This window comes from Equus caballus, chromosome 4, assembly GCF_041296265.1.
Source record: "Equus caballus isolate H_3958 breed thoroughbred chromosome 4, TB-T2T, whole genome shotgun sequence".
NCBI classification, from domain to species: domain Eukaryota; kingdom Metazoa; phylum Chordata; class Mammalia; order Perissodactyla; family Equidae; genus Equus; species Equus caballus.
The window spans coordinates 27873183-27892501 of NC_091687.1; positions in this window are offsets into that span (position 1 = coordinate 27873183).

Consider the following 19319-nt stretch of genomic DNA (forward strand, 5'->3'; position numbering starts at 1 on the left):
CACAGTGCTCTTACAGCCTACCGGGAACATCTCTTCCAAAGGCCTGTGAAACGCAGTTTCTTTGCAGGCCTGATCTGGCTGAAGTAGGACTTCTGCTCTGGGTGTGCTACTTTGCCCTAGAGCTGAAAGGCACAACGTGCAGGCTTCTTTCCAAAGGGCGAGTTGGGCCCCACAGCATCTTGCTTCCAGCTCTTTGGGAAGCTAAGAAACAACTCGCTCTGCACAGTGCTCTTACAGCCTACTGGGAACATCTCTTCCAAAGGCCTGTGAAACGCAGTTTCTTTGCAGGCCTGATCTGGCTGAAGTAGGACTTCTGCTCTGGGTGTGCTACTTTGCCCTAGAGCTGAAAGGCACAACGTGCAGGCTTCTTTCCAAAGGGCGAGTTGGGCCCCACAGCATCTTGCTTCCAGCTCTTTGGGAAGCTAAGAAACAACTCGCTCTGCACAGTGCTCTTACAGCCTACGGGGAGCATCTCTTCCAAAGGCCTGTGAAACGCAGTTCCTTTGCAGGCCTGATCTGGCTGAAGTAGGACTTCTGCTCTGGGTGTGCTACTTTGCCCTAGAGCTGAAAGGCACAACGTGCAGGCTTCTTTCCAAAGGGCGAGTTGGGCCCCACAGCATCTTGCTTCCAGCTCTTTGGGAAGCTAAGAAACAACTCGCTCTGCACAGTGCTCTTACAGCCTACCGGGAACATGTCTTCCAAAGGCCTGTGAAACGCAGTTTCTTTGCAGGCCTGATCTGGCTGAAGTAGGACTTCTGCTCTGGGTGTGCTACTTTGCCCTAGAGCTGAAAGGCACAACGTGCAGGCTTCTTTCCTAAGGGCGAGTTGGGCCCCACAGCATCTTGCTTCCAGCTCTTTGGGAAGCTAAGAAACAACTCGCTCTGCACAGTGCTCTTACAGCCTACCGGGAACATGTCTTCCAAAGGCCTGTGAAACGCAGTTTCTTTGCAGGCCTGATCTGGCTGAAGTAGGACTTCTGCTCTGGGTGTGCTACTTTGCCCTAGAGCTGAAAGGCACAACGTGCAGGCTTCTTTCCAAAGGGCGAGTTGGGCCCCACAGCATCTTGCTTCCAGCTCTTTGTGAAGCTAAGAAACAACTCGCTCTGCACAGTGCTCTTACAGCCTACCGGGAACATGTCTTGCAAAGGCCTGTGAAACGCACTTTCTTTGCAGGCCTGATCTGGCTGAAGTAGGACTTCTGCTCTGGGTGTGCTACTTTGCCCTAGAGCTGAAAGGCACAACGTGCAGGCTTCTTTCCAAAGGGCGAGTTGGGCCCCACAGCATCTTGCTTCCAGCTCTTTGGGAAGCTAAGAAACAACTCGCTCTGCACAGTGCTCTTACAGCCTACCGGGAACATCTTTTCCAAAGGCCAGTGAAACGCAGTTTCTTTGCATGCCTGATCTGGCTGAAGTAGGACTTCTGCTCTGGGTGTGCTACTTTGCCCTAGAGCTGAAAGGCACAACGTGCAGGCTTATTTCCAAAGGGCGAGTTGGGCCCCACAGCATCTTGCTTCCAGCTCTTTGGGAAGCTAAGAAAGAACTCGCTCTGCACAGTGCTCTTACAGCCTACCGGGAACATCTCTTCCAAAGGCCAGTGAAACGCAGTTTCTTTGCAGGCCTGATCTGGCTGAAGTAGGACTTCTGCTCTGGGTGTGCTACTTTGACCTAGAGCTGAAAGGCACAACGTGCAGGCTTCTTTCCAAAGGGCGAGTTGGGCCCCACAGCATCTTGCTTCCAGCTCTTTGGGAAGCTAAGAAACAACTCGCTCTGCACAGTGCTCTTACAGCCTACGGGGAGCATCTCTTCCAAAGGCCTGTGAAACGCAGTTTCTTTGCAGGCCTGATCTGGCTGAAGTAGGACTTCTGCTCTGGGTGTGCTACTTTGCCCTAGAGCTGAAAGGCACAACGTGCAGGCTTCTTTCCAAAGGGCGAGTTGGGCCCCACAGCATCTTGCTTCCAGCTCTTTGGGAAGCTAAGAAACAACTCGCTCTGCACAGTGCTCTTACAGCCTACCGGGAACATCTCTTCCAAAGGCCTGTGAAACGCAGTTTCTTTGCAGGCCTGATATGGCTGAAGTAGGACTTCTGCTCTGGGTGTGCTACTTTGCCCTAGAGCTGAAAGGCACAACGTGCAGGCTTCTTTCCTAAGGGCGAGTTGGGCCCCACAGCATCTTGCTTCCAGCTCTTTGGGAAGCTAAGAAACAACTCGCTCTGCACAGTGCTCTTACAGCCTACCGGGAACATGTCTTGCAAAGGCCTGTGAAACGCAGTTTCTTTGCAGGCCTGATCTGGCTGAAGTAGGACTTCTGCTCTGGGTGTGCTACTTTGCCCTAGAGCTGAAAGGCACAACGTGCAGGCTTCTTTCCAAAGGGCGAGTTGGGCCCCACAGCATCTTGCTTCCATCTCTTTGGGAAGCTAAGAAACAACTCGCTCTGCACAGTGCTCTTACAGCCTACTGGGAACATCTCTTCCAAAGGACTGTGAAACACAGTTTCTTTGCAGGACTGATCTGGCTGAAGTAGGACTTCTGCTCTGGGTGTGCTACTTTGCCCTAGAGCTGAAAGGCACAACGTGCAGGCTTCTTTCCAAAGGGCGAGTTGGGCCCCACAGCATCTTGCTTCCAGCTCTTTAGGAAGCTAAGAAACAACTCGCTCTGCACAGTGCTCTTACAGCCTACCGGGAACATGTCTTCCAAAGGCCTGTGAAGCGCAGTTTCTTTGCAGGCCTGATCTGGCTGAAGTAGGACTTCTGCTCTGGGTGTGCTACTTTGCCCTAGAGCTGAAAGGCACAACGTGCAGGCTTCTTTCCAAAGGGCGAGTTGGGCCCCACAGCATCTTGCTTCCAGCTCTTTGGGAAGCTAAGAAACAACTCGCTCTGCACAGTGCTCTTACAGCCTACCGGGAACATCTCTTCCAAAGGCCTGTGAAACGCAGTTTCTTTGCAGGCCTGATCTGGCTGAAGTAGGACTTCTGCTCTGGGTGTGCTACTTTGCCCTAGAGCTGAAAGGTACAACGTGCAGGCTTCTTTCCAAAGGGCGAGTTGGGCCCGACAGCATCTTGCTTCCAGCTCTTTGGGAAGCTAAGAAACAACTCGCTCTGCACAGTGATCTTACAGCCTAGTGGGAACATCTCTTCCAAAGGCCTGTGAAACGCAGTTTCTTTGCAGGCCTGATCTGGCTGAAGTAGGACTTCTGCTCTGGGTGTGCTACTTTGCCCTAGAGCTGAAAGGCACAACGTGCAGGCTTCTTTCCAAAGGGTGAGTTGGGCCCCACAGCATCTTGCTTCCAGCTCTTTGGGAAGCTAAGAAACAACTCGCTCTGCACAGTGCTCTTACAGCCTACCGGGAACATCTTTTCCAAAGGCCAGTGAAACGCAGTTTCTTTGCAGGCCTGATCTGGCTGAAGTAGGACTTCTGCTCTGGGTGTGCTACTTTGCCCTAGAGCTGAAAGGCACAACGTGCAGGCTTCTTTCCAAAGGGCGAGTTGGGCCCCACAGCATCTTGCTTCCAGCTCTTTGGGAAGCTAAGAAACAACTCGCTCTGCACAGTGCTCTTACAGCCTACCGGGAACATGTCTTGCAAAGGCCTGTGAAACGCAGTTTCTTTGCAGGCCTGATCTGGCTGAAGTAGGACTTCTGCTCTGGGTGTGCTACTTTGCCCTAGAGCTGAAAGGCACAACGTGCAGGCTTCTTTCCAAAGGGCGAGTTGGGCCCCACAGCATCTTGCTTCCAGCTCTTTGGGAAGCTAAGAAACAACTCGCTCTGCACAGTGCTCTTACAGCCTACCGGGAACATGTCTTCCAAAGGCCTGTGAAACGCAGTTTCTTTGCAGGCCTGATCTGGCTGAAGTAGGACTTCTGCTCTGGGTGTGCTACTTTGCCCTAGAGCTGAAAGGCACAACGTGCAGGCTTCTTTCCAAAGGGCGAGTTGGGCCCCACAGCATCTTGCTTCCAGCTCTTTGGGAAGCTAAGAAACAACTCGCTCTGCACAGTGCTCTTACAGCCTACCGGGAACATGTCTTCCAAAGGCCTGTGAAACGCAGTTTCTTTGCAGGCCTGATCTGGCTGAAGTAGGACTTCTGCTCTGGGTGTGCTACTTTGCCCTAGAGCTGAAAGGCACAACGTGCAGGCTTCTTTCCTAAGGGCGAGTTGGGCCCCACAGCATCTTGCTTCCAGCTCTTTGGGAAGCTAAGAAACAACTCGCTCTGCACAGTGCTCTTACAGCCTACCGGGAACATCTCTTCCAAAGGCCTGTGAAACGCAGTTTCTTTGCAGGCCTGATCTGGCTGAAGTAGGACTTCTGCTCTGGGTGTGCTACTTTGCCCTAGAGCTGAAAGGCACAACGTGCAGGCTTCTTTCCAAAAGGCGAGTTGGGCCCCACAGCATCTTGCTTCCAGCTCTTTGGGAAGCTAAGAAACAACTCGCTCTGCACAGTGCTCTTACAGCCTACTGGGAACATCTCTTCCAAAGGCCTGTGAAACGCAGTTTCTTTGCAGGCCTGATCTGGCTGAAGTAGGACTTCTGCTCTGGGTGTGCTACTTTGCCCTAGAGCTGAAAGGCACAACGTGCAGGCTTCTTTCCAAAGGGCGAGTTGGGCCCCACAGCATCTTGCTTCCAGCTCTTTGGGAAGCTAAGAAACAACTCGCTCTGCACAGTGCTCTTACAGCCTACGGGGAGCATCTCTTCCAAAGGCCTGTGAAACGCAGTTCCTTTGCAGGCCTGATCTGGCTGAAGTAGGACTTCTGCTCTGGGTGTGCTACTTTGCCCTAGAGCTGAAAGGCACAACGTGCAGGCTTCTTTCCAAAGGGCGAGTTGGGCCCCACAGCATCTTGCTTCCAGCTCTTTGGGAAGCTAAGAAACAACTCGCTCTGCACAGTGCTCTTACAGCCTACCGGGAACATGTCTTCCAAAGGCCTGTGAAACGCAGTTTCTTTGCAGGCCTGATCTGGCTGAAGTAGGACTTCTGCTCTGGGTGTGCTACTTTGCCCTAGAGCTGAAAGGCACAACGTGCAGGCTTCTTTCCTAAGGGCGAGTTGGGCCCCACAGCATCTTGCTTCCAGCTCTTTGGGAAGCTAAGAAACAACTCGCTCTGCACAGTGCTCTTACAGCCTACCGGGAACATCTCTTCCAAAGGCCTGTGAAACGCAGTTTCTTTGCAGGCCTGATCTGGCTGAAGTAGGACTTCTGCTCTGGGTGTGCTACTTTGCCCTAGAGCTGAAAGGCACAACGTGCAGGCTTCTTTCCAAAGGGCGAGTTGGGCCCCACAGCATCTTGCTTCCAGCTCTTTGGGAAGCTAAGAAACAACTCGCTCTGCACAGTGCTCTTACAGCCTACCGGGAACATCTCTTCCAAAGGCCTGTGAAACGCAGTTTCTTTGCAGGCCTGATATGGCTGAAGTAGGACTTCTGCTCTGGGTGTGCTACTTTGCCCTAGAGCTGAAAGGCACAACGTGCAGGCTTCTTTCCTAAGGGCGAGTTGGGCCCCACAGCATCTTGCTTCCAGCTCTTTGGGAAGCTAAGAAACAACTCGCTCTGCACAGTGCTCTTACAGCCTACCGGGAACATGTCTTGCAAAGGCCTGTGAAACGCAGTTTCTTTGCAGGCCTGATCTGGCTGAAGTAGGACTTCTGCTCTGGGTGTGCTACTTTGCCCTAGAGCTGAAAGGCACAACGTGCAGGCTTCTTTCCAAAGGGCGAGTTGGGCCCCACAGCATCTTGCTTCCATCTCTTTGGGAAGCTAAGAAACAACTCGCTCTGCACAGTGCTCTTACAGCCTACTGGGAACATCTCTTCCAAAGGCCTGTGAAACACAGTTTCTTTGCAGGCCTGATCTGGCTGAAGTAGGACTTCTGCTCTGGGTGTGCTACTTTGCCCTAGAGCTGAAAGGCACAACGTGCAGGCTTCTTTCCAAAGGGCGAGTTGGGCCCCACAGCATCTTGCTTCCAGCTCTTTAGGAAGCTAAGAAACAACTCGCTCTGCACAGTGCTCTTACAGCCTACCGGGAACATGTCTTCCAAAGGCCTGTGAAGCGCAGTTTCTTTGCAGGCCTGATCTGGCTGAAGTAGGACTTCTGCTCTGGGTGTGCTACTTTGCCCTAGAGCTGAAAGGCACAACGTGCAGGCTTCTTTCCAAAGGGCGAGTTGGGCCCCACAGCATCTTGCTTCCAGCTCTTTGGGAAGCTAAGAAACAACTCGCTCTGCACAGTGCTCTTACAGCCTACCGGGAACATCTCTTCCAAAGGCCTGTGAAACGCAGTTTCTTTGCAGGCCTGATCTGGCTGAAGTAGGACTTCTGCTCTGGGTGTGCTACTTTGCCCTAGAGCTGAAAGGTACAACGTGCAGGCTTCTTTCCAAAGGGCGAGTTGGGCCCGACAGCATCTTGCTTCCAGCTCTTTGGGAAGCTAAGAAACAACTCGCTCTGCACAGTGATCTTACAGCCTAGTGGGAACATCTCTTCCAAAGGCCTGTGAAACGCAGTTTCTTTGCAGGCCTGATCTGGCTGAAGTAGGACTTCTGCTCTGGGTGTGCTACTTTGCCCTAGAGCTGAAAGGCACAACGTGCAGGCTTCTTTCCAAAGGGCGAGTTGGGCCCCACAGCATCTTGCTTCCAGCTCTTTGGGAAGCTAAGAAACAACTCGCTCTGCACAGTGCTCTTACAGCCTACCGGGAACATCTTTTCCAAAGGCCAGTGAAACGCAGTTTCTTTGCAGGCCTGATCTGGCTGAAGTAGGACTTCTGCTCTGGGTGTGCTACTTTGCCCTAGAGCTGAAAGGCACAACGTGCAGGCTTCTTTCCAAAGGGCGAGTTGGGCCACACAGCATCTTGCTTCCAGCTCTTTGGGAAGCTAAGAAACAACTCGCTCTGCACAGTGCTCTTACAGCCTACCGGGAACATCTCTTCCAAAGGACTGTGAAACGCAGTTTCTTTGCAGGCCTGATCTGGCTGAAGTAGGACTTCTGCTCTGGGTGTGCTACTTTGCCCTAGAACTGAAGGGCACAACGTGCAGGCTTCTTTCCAAAGGGCGAGTTGGGCCCCACAGCATCTTGCTTCCAGCTCTTTGGGAAGCTAAGAAACAACTCGCTCTGCACAGTGCTCTTACAGCCTACCAGGAACATCTCTTCCAAAGGCCTGTGAAACGCAGTTTCTTTGCAGGCCTGATCTGGCTGAAGTAGGACTTCTGCTCTGGGTGTGCTACTTTGCCCTAGAGCTGAAAGGCACAACCTGCAGGCTTCTTTCCAAAGGGCGAGTTGGGCCCCACAGCATCTTGCTTCCAGCTCTTTGGGAAGCTAAGAAACAACTCGCTCTGCACAGTGCTCTTACAGCCTAGCGGGAACATCTCTTCCAAAGGACTGTGAAACGCAGTTTCTTTGCAGGCCTGATCTGGCTGAAGTAGGACTTCTGCTCTGGGTGTGCTACTTTGCCCTAGAGCTGGAAGGCACAACGTGCAGGCTTCTTTCCAAAGGGCGAGTTGGGCCCCACAGCATCTTGCTTCCAGCTCTTTGGGAAGCTAAGAAACAACTCGCTCTGCACAGTGCTCTTACAGCCTACCGGGAACATGTCTTCCAAAGGCCTGTGAAATGCAGTTCTTTGCAGGCCTGATCTGGCTGAAGTAGGACTTCTGCTCTGGGTGTGCTACTTTGCCCTAGAGCTGAAAGGCACAACGTGCAGGCTTCTTTCCAAAGGGCGAGTTGGGCCCCACAGCATCTTGCTTCCAGCTCTTTGGGAAGCTAAGAAACAACTCGCTCTGCACAGTGCTCTTACAGCCTACCGGGAACATGTCTTCCAAAGGCCTGTGAAACGCAGTTTCTTTGCAGGCCTGATCTGGCTGAAGTAGGACTTCTGCTCTGGGTGTGCTACTTTGCCCTAGAGCTGAAAGGCACAACGTGCAGGCTTCTTTCCAAAGGGCGAGTTGGGCCCCACAGCATCTTGCCTCCAGCTCTTTAGGAAGCTAAGAAACAACTCGCTCTGCACAGTGCTCTTACAGCCTACCGGGAACATGTCTTCCAAAGGCCTGTGAAGAGCAGTTTCTTTGCAGGCCTGATCTGGCTGAAGTAGGACTTCTGCTCTGGGTGTGCTACTTTGCCCTAGAGCTGAAAGGCACAACGTGCAGGCTTCTTTCCAAAGGGCGAGTTGGGCCCCACAGCATCTTGCTTCCAGCTCTTTGTGAAGCTAAGAAACAACTCGCTCTGCACAGTGCTCTTACAGCCTACCGGGAACATCTCTTCGAAAGGCCTGTGAAACGCAGTTTCTTTGCAGGCCTGATCTGGCTGAAGTAGGACTTCTGCTCTGGGTGTGCTACTTTGCCCTAGAGCTGAAAGGCACAACGTGCAGGCTTCTTTCCAAAGGGCGAGTTGGGCCCCACAGCATCTTGCTTCCAGCACTTTGGGAAGCTAAGAAACAACTCGCTCTGCACAGTGCTCTTACAGCCTAGTGGGAACATCTCTTCCAAAGGCCTGTGAAACGCAGTTTCTTTGCAGGCCTGATCTGGCTGAAGTAGGACTTCTGCTCTGGGTGTGCTACTTTGCCCTAGAGCTGAAAGGCACAACGTGCAGGCTTCTTTCCAAAGGGCGAGTTGGGCCCCACAGCATCTTGCTTCCAGCTCTTTGGGAAGCTAAGAAACAACTCGCTCTGCACAGTGCTCTTACAGCCTACCGGGAACATCTTTTCCAAAGGCCAGTGAAACGCAGTTTCTTTGCAGGCCTGATCTGGCTGAAGTAGGACTTCTGCTCTGGGTGTGCTACTTTGCCCTAGAGCTGAAAGGCCACAACGTGCAGGCTTCTTTCCAAAGGGCGAGTTGGGTCCCACAGCATCTTGCTTCCAGCTCTTTGGGAAGCTAAGAAACAACTCGCTCTGCACAGTGCTCTTACAGCCTACCGGGAACATGTCTTGCAAAGGCCTGTGAAACGCAGTTTCTTTGCAGGCCGGATCTGGCTGAAGTAGGACTTCTGCTCTGGGTGTGCTACTTTGCCCTAGAGCTGAAAGGCACAACGTGCAGGCTTCTTTCCAAAGGGCGAGTTGGGCCCCACAGCATCTTGCTTCCAGCTCTTTGGGAAGCTAAGAAACAACTCGCTCTGCACAGTGCTCTTACAGCCTACCGGGAACATGTCTTCCAAAGGCCTGTGAAACGCAGTTCCTTTGCAGGCCTGATCTGGCTGAAGTAGGACTTCTGCTCTGGGTGTGCTACTTTGCCCTAGAGCTGAAAGGCACAACGTGCAGGCTTCTTTCCAAAGGGCGAGTTGGGCCCCACAGCATCTTGCTTCCAGCTCTTTGGGAAGCTAAGAAACAACTCGCTCTGCACACTGCTCTTACAGCCTAGTGGGAACATCTCTTCCAAAGGCCTGTGAAACGCAGTTTCTTTGCAGGCCTGATCTGGCTGAAGTAGGACTTCTGCTCTGGGTGTGCTACTTTGCCCTAGAGCTGAAAGGCACAACGTGCAGGCTTCTTTCCAAAGGGCGAGTTGGGCCCCACAGCATCTTGCTTCCAGCTCTTTGGGAAGCTAAGAAACAACTCGCTCTGCACAGTGCTCTTACAGCCTACCGGGAACATGTCTTGCAAAGGCCTGTGAAACGCAGTTTCTTTGCAGGCCTGATCTGGCTGAAGTAGGACTTCTGCTCTGGGTGTGCTACTTTGCCCTAGAGCTGAAAGGCACAACGTGCAGGCTTCTTTCCAAAGGGCGAGTTGGGCCCCACAGCATCTTGCTTCCAGCTCTTTGGGAAGCTAAGAAACAACTCGCTCTGCACAGTGCTCTTACAGCCTACCGGGAACATGTCTTCCAAAGGCCTGTGAAACGCAGTTTCTTTGCAGGCCTCATCTGGCTGAAGTAGGACTTCTGCTCTGGGTGTGCTACTTTGCCCTAGAGCTGAAAGGCACAACGTGCAGGCTTCTTTCCAAAGGTCGAGTTGGGCCCCACAGCATCTTGCTTCCAGCTCTTTGGGAAGCTAAGAAACAACTCGCTCTGCACAGTGCTCTTACAGCCTACCGGGAACATGTCTTCCAAAGGCCTGTGAAACGCAGTTTCTTTGCAGGCCTGATCTGGCTGAAGTAGGACTTCTGCTCTGGGTGTGCTACTTTGCCCTAGAGCTGAAAGGCACAACGTGCAGGCTTCTTTCCTAAGGGCGAGTTGGGCCCCACAGCATCTTGCTTCCAGCTCTTTGGGAAGCTAAGAAACAACTCGCTCTGCACAGTGCTCTTACAGCCTACCGGGAACATCTCTTCCAAAGGCCTGTGAAACGCAGTTTCTTTGCAGGCCTGATCTGGCTGAAGTAGGACTTCTGCTCTGGGTGTGCTACTTTGCCCTAGAGCTGAAAGGCACAACGTGCAGGCTTCTTTCCAAAGGGCGAGTTGGGCCCCACAGCATCTTGCTTCCAGCTCTTTGGGAAGCTAAGAAACAACTCGCTCTGCACAGTGCTCTTACAGCCTAGTGGGAACATCTCTTCCAAAGGCCTGTGAAACGCAGTTTCTTTGCAGGCCTGATCTGGCTGAAGTAGGACTTCTGCTCTGGGTGTGCTACTTTGCCCTAGAGCTGAAAGGCACAACGTGCAGGCTTCTTTCCAAAGGGCGAGTTGGGCCCCACAGCATCTTGCTTCCAGCTCTTTGGGAAGCTAAGAAACAACTCGCTCTGCACAGTGCTCTTACAGCCTACGGGGAGCATCTCTTCCAAAGGCCTGTGAAACGCAGTTTCTTTGCAGGCCTGATCTGGCTGAAGTAGGACTTCTGCTCTGGGTGTGCTACTTTGCCCTAGAGCTGAAAGGCACAACGTGCAGGCTTCTTTCCAAAGGGCGAGTTGGGCCCCACAGCATCTTGCTTCCAGCTCTTTGGGAAGCTAAGAAACAACTCGCTCTGCACAGTGCTCTTACAGCCTACCGGGAACATGTCTTCCAAAGGCCTGTGAAACGCAGTTTCTTTGCAGGCCTGATGTGGCTGAAGTAGGACTTCTGCTCTGGGTGTGCTACTTTGCCCTAGAGCTGAAAGGCACAACGTGCAGGCTTCTTTCCTAAGGGCGAGTTGGGCCCCACAGCATCTTGCTTCCAGCTCTTTGGGAAGCTAAGAAACAACTCGCTCTGCACAGTGCTCTTACAGCCTACCGGGAACATCTCTTCCAAAGGCCTGTGAAACGCAGTTTCTTTGCAGGCCTGATCTGGCTGAAGTAGGACTTCTGCTCTGGGTGTGCTACTTTGCCCTAGAGCTGAAAGGCACAACGTGCAGGCTTCTTTCCAAAGGGCGAGTTGGGCCCCACAGCATCTTGCTTCCAGCTCTTTGGGAAGCTAAGAAACAACTCGCTCTGCACAGTGCTCTTACAGCCTACCGGGAACATGTCTTCCAAAGGCCTGTGAAACGCAGTTTCTTTGCAGGCCTGATCTGGCTGAAGTAGGACTTCTGCTCTGGGTGTGCTACTTTGCCCTAGAGCTGAAAGGCACAACGTGCAGGCTTCTTTCCAAAGGGCGAGTTGGGCCCCACAGCATCTTGCCTCCAGCTCTTTAGGAAGCTAAGAAACAACTCGCTCTGCACAGTGCTCTTACAGCCTACCGGGAACATGTCTTCCAAAGGCCTGTGAAGAGCAGTTTCTTTGCAGGCCTGATCTGGCTGAAGTAGGACTTCTGCTCTGGGTGTGCTACTTTGCCCTAGAGCTGAAAGGCACAACGTGCAGGCTTCTTTCCAAAGGGCGAGTTGGGCCCCACAGCATCTTGCTTCCAGCTCTTTGTGAAGCTAAGAAACAACTCGCTCTGCACAGTGCTCTTACAGCCTACCGGGAACATCTCTTCGAAAGGCCTGTGAAACGCAGTTTCTTTGCAGGCCTGATCTGGCTGAAGTAGGACTTCTGCTCTGGGTGTGCTACTTTGCCCTAGAGCTGAAAGGCACAACGTGCAGGCTTCTTTCCAAAGGGCGAGTTGGGCCCCACAGCATCTTGCTTCCAGCACTTTGGGAAGCTAAGAAACAACTCGCTCTGCGCAGTGCTCTTACAGCCTAGTGGGAACATCTCTTCCAAAGGCCTGTGAAACGCAGTTTCTTTGCAGGCCTGATCTGGCTGAAGTAGGACTTCTGCTCTGGGTGTGCTACTTTGCCCTAGAGCTGAAAGGCACAACGTGCAGGCTTCTTTCCAAAGGGCGAGTTGGGCCCCACAGCATCTTGCTTCCAGCTCTTTGGGAAGCTAAGAAACAACTCGCTCTGCACAGTGCTCTTACAGCCTACCGGGAACATCTTTTCCAAAGGCCAGTGAAACGCAGTTTCTTTGCAGGCCTGATCTGGCTGAAGTAGGACTTCTGCTCTGGGTGTGCTACTTTGCCCTAGAGCTGAAAGGCCACAACGTGCAGGCTTCTTTCCAAAGGGCGAGTTGGGCCCCACAGCATCTTGCTTCCAGCTCTTTGGGAAGCTAAGAAACAACTCGCTCTGCACAGTGCTCTTACAGCCTACCGGGAACATGTCTTGCAAAGGCCTGTGAAACGCAGTTTCTTTGCAGGCCTGATCTGGCTGAAGTAGGACTTCTGCTCTGGGTGTGCTACTTTGCCCTAGAGCTGAAAGGCACAACGTGCAGTCTTCTTTCCAAAGGGCGAGTTGGGCCCCACAGCATCTTGCTTCCAGCTCTTTGGGAAGCTAAGAAACAACTCGCTCTGCACAGTGCTCTTACAGCCTACCGGGAACATGTCTTCCAAAGGCCTGTGAAACGCAGTTCCTTTGCAGGCCTGATCTGGCTGAAGTAGGACTTCTGCTCTGGGTGTGCTACTTTGCCCTAGAGCTGAAAGGCACAACGTGCAGGCTTCTTTCCAAAGGGCGAGTTGGGCCCCACAGCATCTTGCTTCCAGCTCTTTGGGAAGCTAAGAAACAACTCGCTCTGCACACTGCTCTTACAGCCTAGTGGGAACATCTCTTCCAAAGGCCTGTGAAACGCAGTTTCTTTGCAGGCCTGATCTGGCTGAAGTAGGACTTCTGCTCTGGGTGTGCTACTTTGCCCTAGAGCTGAAAGGCACAACGTGCAGGCTTCTTTCCAAAGGGCGAGTTGGGCCCCACAGCATCTTGCTTCCAGCTCTTTGGGAAGCTAAGAAACAACTCGCTCTGCACAGTGCTCTTACAGCCTACCGGGAACATGTCTTGCAAAGGCCTGTGAAACGCAGTTTCTTTGCAGGCCTGATCTGGCTGAAGTAGGACTTCTGCTCTGGGTGTGCTACTTTGCCCTAGAGCTGAAAGGCACAACGTGCAGGCTTCTTTCCAAAGGGCGAGTTGGGCCCCACAGCATCTTGCTTCCAGCTCTTTGGGAAGCTAAGAAACAACTCGCTCTGCACAGTGCTCTTACAGCCTACCGGGAACATGTCTTCCAAAGGCCTGTGAAACGCAGTTTCTTTGCAGGCCTGATCTGGCTGAAGTAGGACTTCTGCTCTGGGTGTGCTACTTTGCCCTAGAGCTGAAAGGCACAACGTGCAGGCTTCTTTCCAAAGGTCGAGTTGGGCCCCACAGCATCTTGCTTCCAGCTCTTTGGGAAGCTAAGAAACAACTCGCTCTGCACAGTGCTCTTACAGCCTACCGGGAACATGTCTTCCAAAGGCCTGTGAAACGCAGTTTCTTTGCAGGCCTGATCTGGCTGAAGTAGGACTTCTGCTCTGGGTGTGCTACTTTGCCCTAGAGCTGAAAGGCACAACGTGCAGGCTTCTTTCCTAAGGGCGAGTTGGGCCCCACAGCATCTTGCTTCCAGCTCTTTGGGAAGCTAAGAAACAACTCGCTCTGCACAGTGCTCTTACAGCCTACCGGGAACATCTCTTCCAAAGGCCTGTGAAACGCAGTTTCTTTGCAGGCCTGATCTGGCTGAAGTAGGACTTCTGCTCTGGGTGTGCTACTTTGCCCTAGAGCTGAAAGGCACAACGTGCAGGCTTCTTTCCAAAGGGCGAGTTGGGCCCCACAGCATCTTGCTTCCAGCTCTTTGGGAAGCTAAGAAACAACTCGCTCTGCACAGTGCTCTTACAGCCTACTGGGAACATCTCTTCCAAAGGCCTGTGAAACGCAGTTTCTTTGCAGGCCTGATCTGGCTGAAGTAGGACTTCTGCTCTGGGTGTGCTACTTTGCCCTAGAGCTGAAAGGCACAACGTGCAGGCTTCTTTCCAAAGGGCGAGTTGGGCCCCACAGCATCTTGCTTCCAGCTCTTTGGGAAGCTAAGAAACAACTCGCTCTGCACAGTGCTCTTACAGCCTACGGGGAGCATCTCTTCCAAAGGCCTGTGAAACGCAGTTTCTTTGCAGGCCTGATCTGGCTGAAGTAGGACTTCTGCTCTGGGTGTGCTACTTTGCCCTAGAGCTGAAAGGCACAACGTGCAGGCTTCTTTCCAAAGGGCGAGTTGGGCCCCACAGCATCTTGCTTCCAGCTCTTTGGGAAGCTAAGAAACAACTCGCTCTGCACAGTGCTCTTACAGCCTACCGGGAACATGTCTTCCAAAGGCCTGTGAAACGCAGTTTCTTTGCAGGCCTGATGTGGCTGAAGTAGGACTTCTGCTCTGGGTGTGCTACTTTGCCCTAGAGCTGAAAGGCACAACGTGCAGGCTTCTTTCCTAAGGGCGAGTTGGGCCCCACAGCATCTTGCTTCCAGCTCTTTGGGAAGCTAAGAAACAACTCGCTCTGCACAGTGCTCTTACAGCCTACCGGGAACATCTCTTCCAAAGGCCTGTGAAACGCAGTTTCTTTGCAGGCCTGATCTGGCTGAAGTAGGACTTCTGCTCTGGGTGTGCTACTTTGCCCTAGAGCTGAAAGGCACAACGTGCAGGCTTCTTTCCAAAGGGCGAGTTGGGCCCCACAGCATCTTGCTTCCAGCTCTTTGGGAAGCTAAGAAACAACTCGCTCTGCACAGTGCTCTTACAGCCTACCGGGAACATGTCTTGCAAAGGCCTGTGAAACGCAGTTTCTTTGCAGGCCTGATCTGGCTGAAGTAGGACTTCTGCTCTGGGTGTGCTACTTTGCCCTAGAGCTGAAAGGCACAACGTGCAGGCTTCTTTCCAAAGGGCGAGTTGGGCCCCACAGCATCTTGCTTCCAGCTCTTTGGGAAGCTAAGAAACAACTCGCTCTGCACAGTGCTCTTACAGCCTACCGGGAACATGTCTTCCAAAGGCCTGTGAAACGCAGTTTCTTTGCAGGCCTGATCTGGCTCAAGTAGGACTTCTGCTCTGGGTGTGCTACTTTGTCCTAGAGCTGAAAGGCACAACGTGCAGGCTTCTTTCCAAAGGGCGAGTTGGGCCCCACAGCATCTTGCTTCCAGCTCTTTGGGAAGCTAAGAAACAACTCGCTCTGCACAGTGCTCTTACAGCCTACCGGGAACATGTCTTCCAAAGGCCTGTGAAACGCAGTTCCTTTGCAGGCCTGATCTGGCTGAAGTAGGACTTCTGCTCTGGGTGTGCTACATTTCCCTAGAGCTGAAAGGCACAACGTGCAGTTTTCTTTCCCAAGGGCGAGTTGGGCCCCACAGCATCTTGCTTCCAGCTCTTTGGGAAGCTAAGAAACAACTCGCTCTGCACAGTGCTCTTACAGCCTACCGGGAACATCTCTTCCAAAGGCCAGTGAAACGCAGTTTCTTTGCAGGCCTGATCTGGCTGAAGTAGGACTTCTGCTCTGGGTGTGCTACTTTGCCCTAGAGCTGAAAGGCACAACGTGCAGGCTTCTTTCCAAAGGGCGAGTTGGGCCCCACAGCATCTTGCTTCCAGCTCTTTGGGAAGCTAAGAAACAACTCGCTCTGCACAGTGCTCTTACAGCCTACGGGGAGCATCTCTTCCAAAGGCCTGTGAAACGCAGTTTCTTTGCAGGCCTGATCTGGCTGAAGTAGGACTTCTGCTCTGGGTGTGCTACTTTGCCCTAGAGCTGAAAGGCACAACGTGCAGGCTTCTTTCCAAAGGGCGAGTTGGGCCCCACAGCATCTTGCTTCCAGCTCTTTGGGAAGCTAAGAAACAACTCGCTCTGCACAGTGCTCTTACAGCCTAGTGGGAACATCTCTTCCAAAGGCCTGTGAAACGCAGTTTCTTTGCAGGCCTGATCTGGCTGAAGTAGGACTTCTGCTCTGGGTGTGCTACTTTGCCCTAGAGCTGAAAGGCACAACGTGCAGGCTTCTTTCCAAAGGGCGAGTTGGGCCCCACAGCATCTTGCTTCCAGCTCTTTGGGAAGCTAAGAAACAACTCGCTCTGCACAGTGCTCTTACAGCCTACCGGGAACATCTTTTCCAAAGGCCAGTGAAACGCAGTTTCTTTGCAGGCCTGATCTGGCTGAAGTAGGACTTCTGCTCTGGGTGTGCTACTTTGCCCTAGAGCTGAAAGGCACAACGTGCAGGCTTCTTTCCAAAGGGCGAGTTGGGCCCCACAGCATCTTGCTTCCAGCTCTTTGGGAAGCTAAGAAACAACTCGCTCTGCACAGTGCTCTTACAGCCTACCGGGAACATGTCTTCCAAAGGCCTGTGAAACGCAGTTCCTTTGCAGGCCTGATCTGGCTGAAGTAGGACTTCTTCTCTGAGTGTGCTACTTTGCCCTAGAGCTGAAAGGCACAACGTGCAGGCTTCTTTCCAAAGGGCGAGTTGGGCCCCACAGCATCTTGCTTCCAGCTCTTTGGGAAGCTAAGAAACAACTCGCTCTGCACACTGCTCTTACAGCGTAGTCGGAACATCTCTTCCAAAGGCCTGTGAAACGCAGTTTCTTTGCAGGCCTGATCTGGCTGAAGTAGGACTTCTGCTCTGGGTGTGCTACTTTGCCCTAGAGCTGAAAGGCACAACATGCAGGCTTCTTTCCAAAGGGCGAGTTGGGCCCCACAGCATCTTGCTTCCAGCTCTTTGGGAAGCTAAGAAACAACTCGCTCTGCACAGTGCTCTTACAGCCTACCGGGAATATGTCTTCCAAAGGCCTGTGAAACGCAGTTTCTTTGCAGGCCTGATCTGGCTGAAGTAGGACTTCTGCTCTGGGTGTGCTACTTTGCCCTAGAGCTGAAAGGCACAACGTGCAGGCTTCTTTCCAAAGGGCGAGTTGGGCCCCACAGCATGTTGCTTCCAGCTCTTTGGGAAGCTAAGAAACAACTCGCTCTGCACAGTGCTCTTACAGCCTACCGGGAACATCTCTTCCAAAGGCCTGTGAAACGCAGTTTCTTTGCAGGCCTGATCTGGCTGAAGTAGGACTTCTGCTCTGGGTGTGCTACTTTGCCCTAGAGCTGAAAGGCACAACGTGCAGGCTTCTTTCCAAAGGGCGAGTTGGGCCCCAAAGCATCTTGCTTCCAGCTCTTTGGGAAGCTAAGAAACAACTCGCTCTGCACAGTGCTCTTACAGCCTACCGGGAACATGTCTTGCAAAGGCCTGTGAAACGCACTTTCTTTGCAGGCCTGATCTGGCTGAAGTAGGACTTCTGCTCTGGGTGTGCTACTTTGCCCTAGAGCTGAAAGGCACAACGTGCAGGCTTCTTTCCAAAGGGCGAGTTGGGCCCCACAGCATCTTGCTTCCAGCTCTTTGGGAAGCTAAGAAACAACTCGCTCTGCACAGTGCTCTTACAGCCTACCGGGAACATCTTTTCCAAAGGCCAGTGAAACGCAGTTTCTTTGCATGCCTGATCTGGCTGAAGTAGGACTTCTGCTCTGGGTGTGCTACTTTGCCCTAGAGCTGAAAGGCACAACGTGCAGGCTTATTTCCAAAGGGCGAGTTGGGCCCCACAGCATCTTGCTTCCAGCTCTTTGGGAAGCTAAGAAACAACTCGCTCTGCACAGTGCTCTTACAGCCTACCGGGAACATCTCTTCCAAAGGCCAGTGAAACGCAGTTTCTTTGCAGGCCTGATCTGGCTGAAGTAGGACTTCTGCTCTGGGTGTGCTACTTTGCCCTAGAGCTGAAAGGCACAACGTGCAGGCTTCTTTCCAAAGGGCGAGTTGGGCCCCACAGCATCTTGCTTCCAGCTCTTTGGGAAGCTAAGAAACAACTCGCTCTGCACAGTGCTCTTACAGCCTACGGGGAGCATCTCTTCCAAAGGCCTGTGAAACGCAGTTTCTTTGCAGGCCTGATCTGGCTGAAGTAGGACTTCTGCTCTGGGTGTGCTACTTTGCCCTAGAGCTGAAAGGCACAACGTGCAGGCTTCTTTCCAAAGGGCGAGTTGGGCCCCACAGCATCTTGCTTCCAGCTCTTTGGGAAGCTAAGAAACAACTCGCTCTGCACAGTGCTCTTACAGCCTACCGGGAACATGTCTTCCAAAGGCCTGTGAAACGCAGTTTCTTTGCAGGCCTGATCTGGCTGAAGTAGGACTTCTGCTCTGGGTGTGCTACTTTGCCCTAGAGCTGAAAGGCACAACGTGCAGGCTTCTTTCCTAAGGGCGAGTTGGGCCCCACAGCATCTTGCTTCCAGCTCTTTGGGAAGCTAAGAAACAACTCGCTCTGCACAGTGCTCTTACAGCCTACCGGGAACATCTCTTCCAAAGGCCTGTGAAACGCAGTTTCTTTGCAGGCCTGATCTGGCTGAAGTAGGACTTCTGCTCTGGGTGTGCTACTTTGCCCTAGAGCTGGAAGGCACAACGTGCAGGCTTCTTTCCAAAGGGCGAGTTGGGCCCCACAGCATCTTGCTTCCAGCTCTTTGGGAAGCTAAGAAACAACTCGCTCTGCACAGTGCTCTTACAGCCTACCGGGAACATGTCTTCCAAAGGCCTGTGAAACGCAGTTTCTTTGCAGGCCTGATCTGGCTGAAGTAGGACTTCTGCTCTGGGTGTGCTACTTTGCCCTAGAGCTGAAAGGCACAACGTGCAGGCTTCTTTCCAAAGGGCGAGTTGGGCCCCACAGCATCTTGCTTCCAGCTCTTTGGGAAGCTAAGAAACAACTCGCTCTGCACAGTGCTCTTACAGCCTACCGGGAACATGTCTTCCAAAGGCCTGTGAAACGCAGTTCCTTTGCAGGCCTGATCTGGCTGAAGTAGGACTTCTGCTCTGGGTGTGCTACTTTGCCCTAGAGCTGAAAGGCACAACGTGCAGGCTTCTTTCCAAAGGGCGAGTTGGGCCCCACAGCATCTTGCTTCCAGCTCTTTGGGAAGCTAAGAAACAACTCGCTCTGCACAGTGCTCTTACAGCCTACCGGGAACATGTCTTGCAAAGGCCTGTGAAACGCAGTTTCTTTGCAGGCCTGATCTGGCTGAAGTAGGACTTCTGCTCTGGGTGTGCTACTTTGCCCTAGAGCTGAAAGGCACAACGTGCAGTCTTCTTTCCAAAGGGCGAGTTGGGCCCCACAGCATCTTGCTTCCAGCTCTTTGGGAAGCTAAGAAACAACTCGCTCTGCACAGTGCTCTTACAGCCTACCGGGAACATGTCTTCCAAAGGCCTGTGAAACGCAGTTCCTTTGCAGGCCTGATCTGGCTGAAGTAGGACT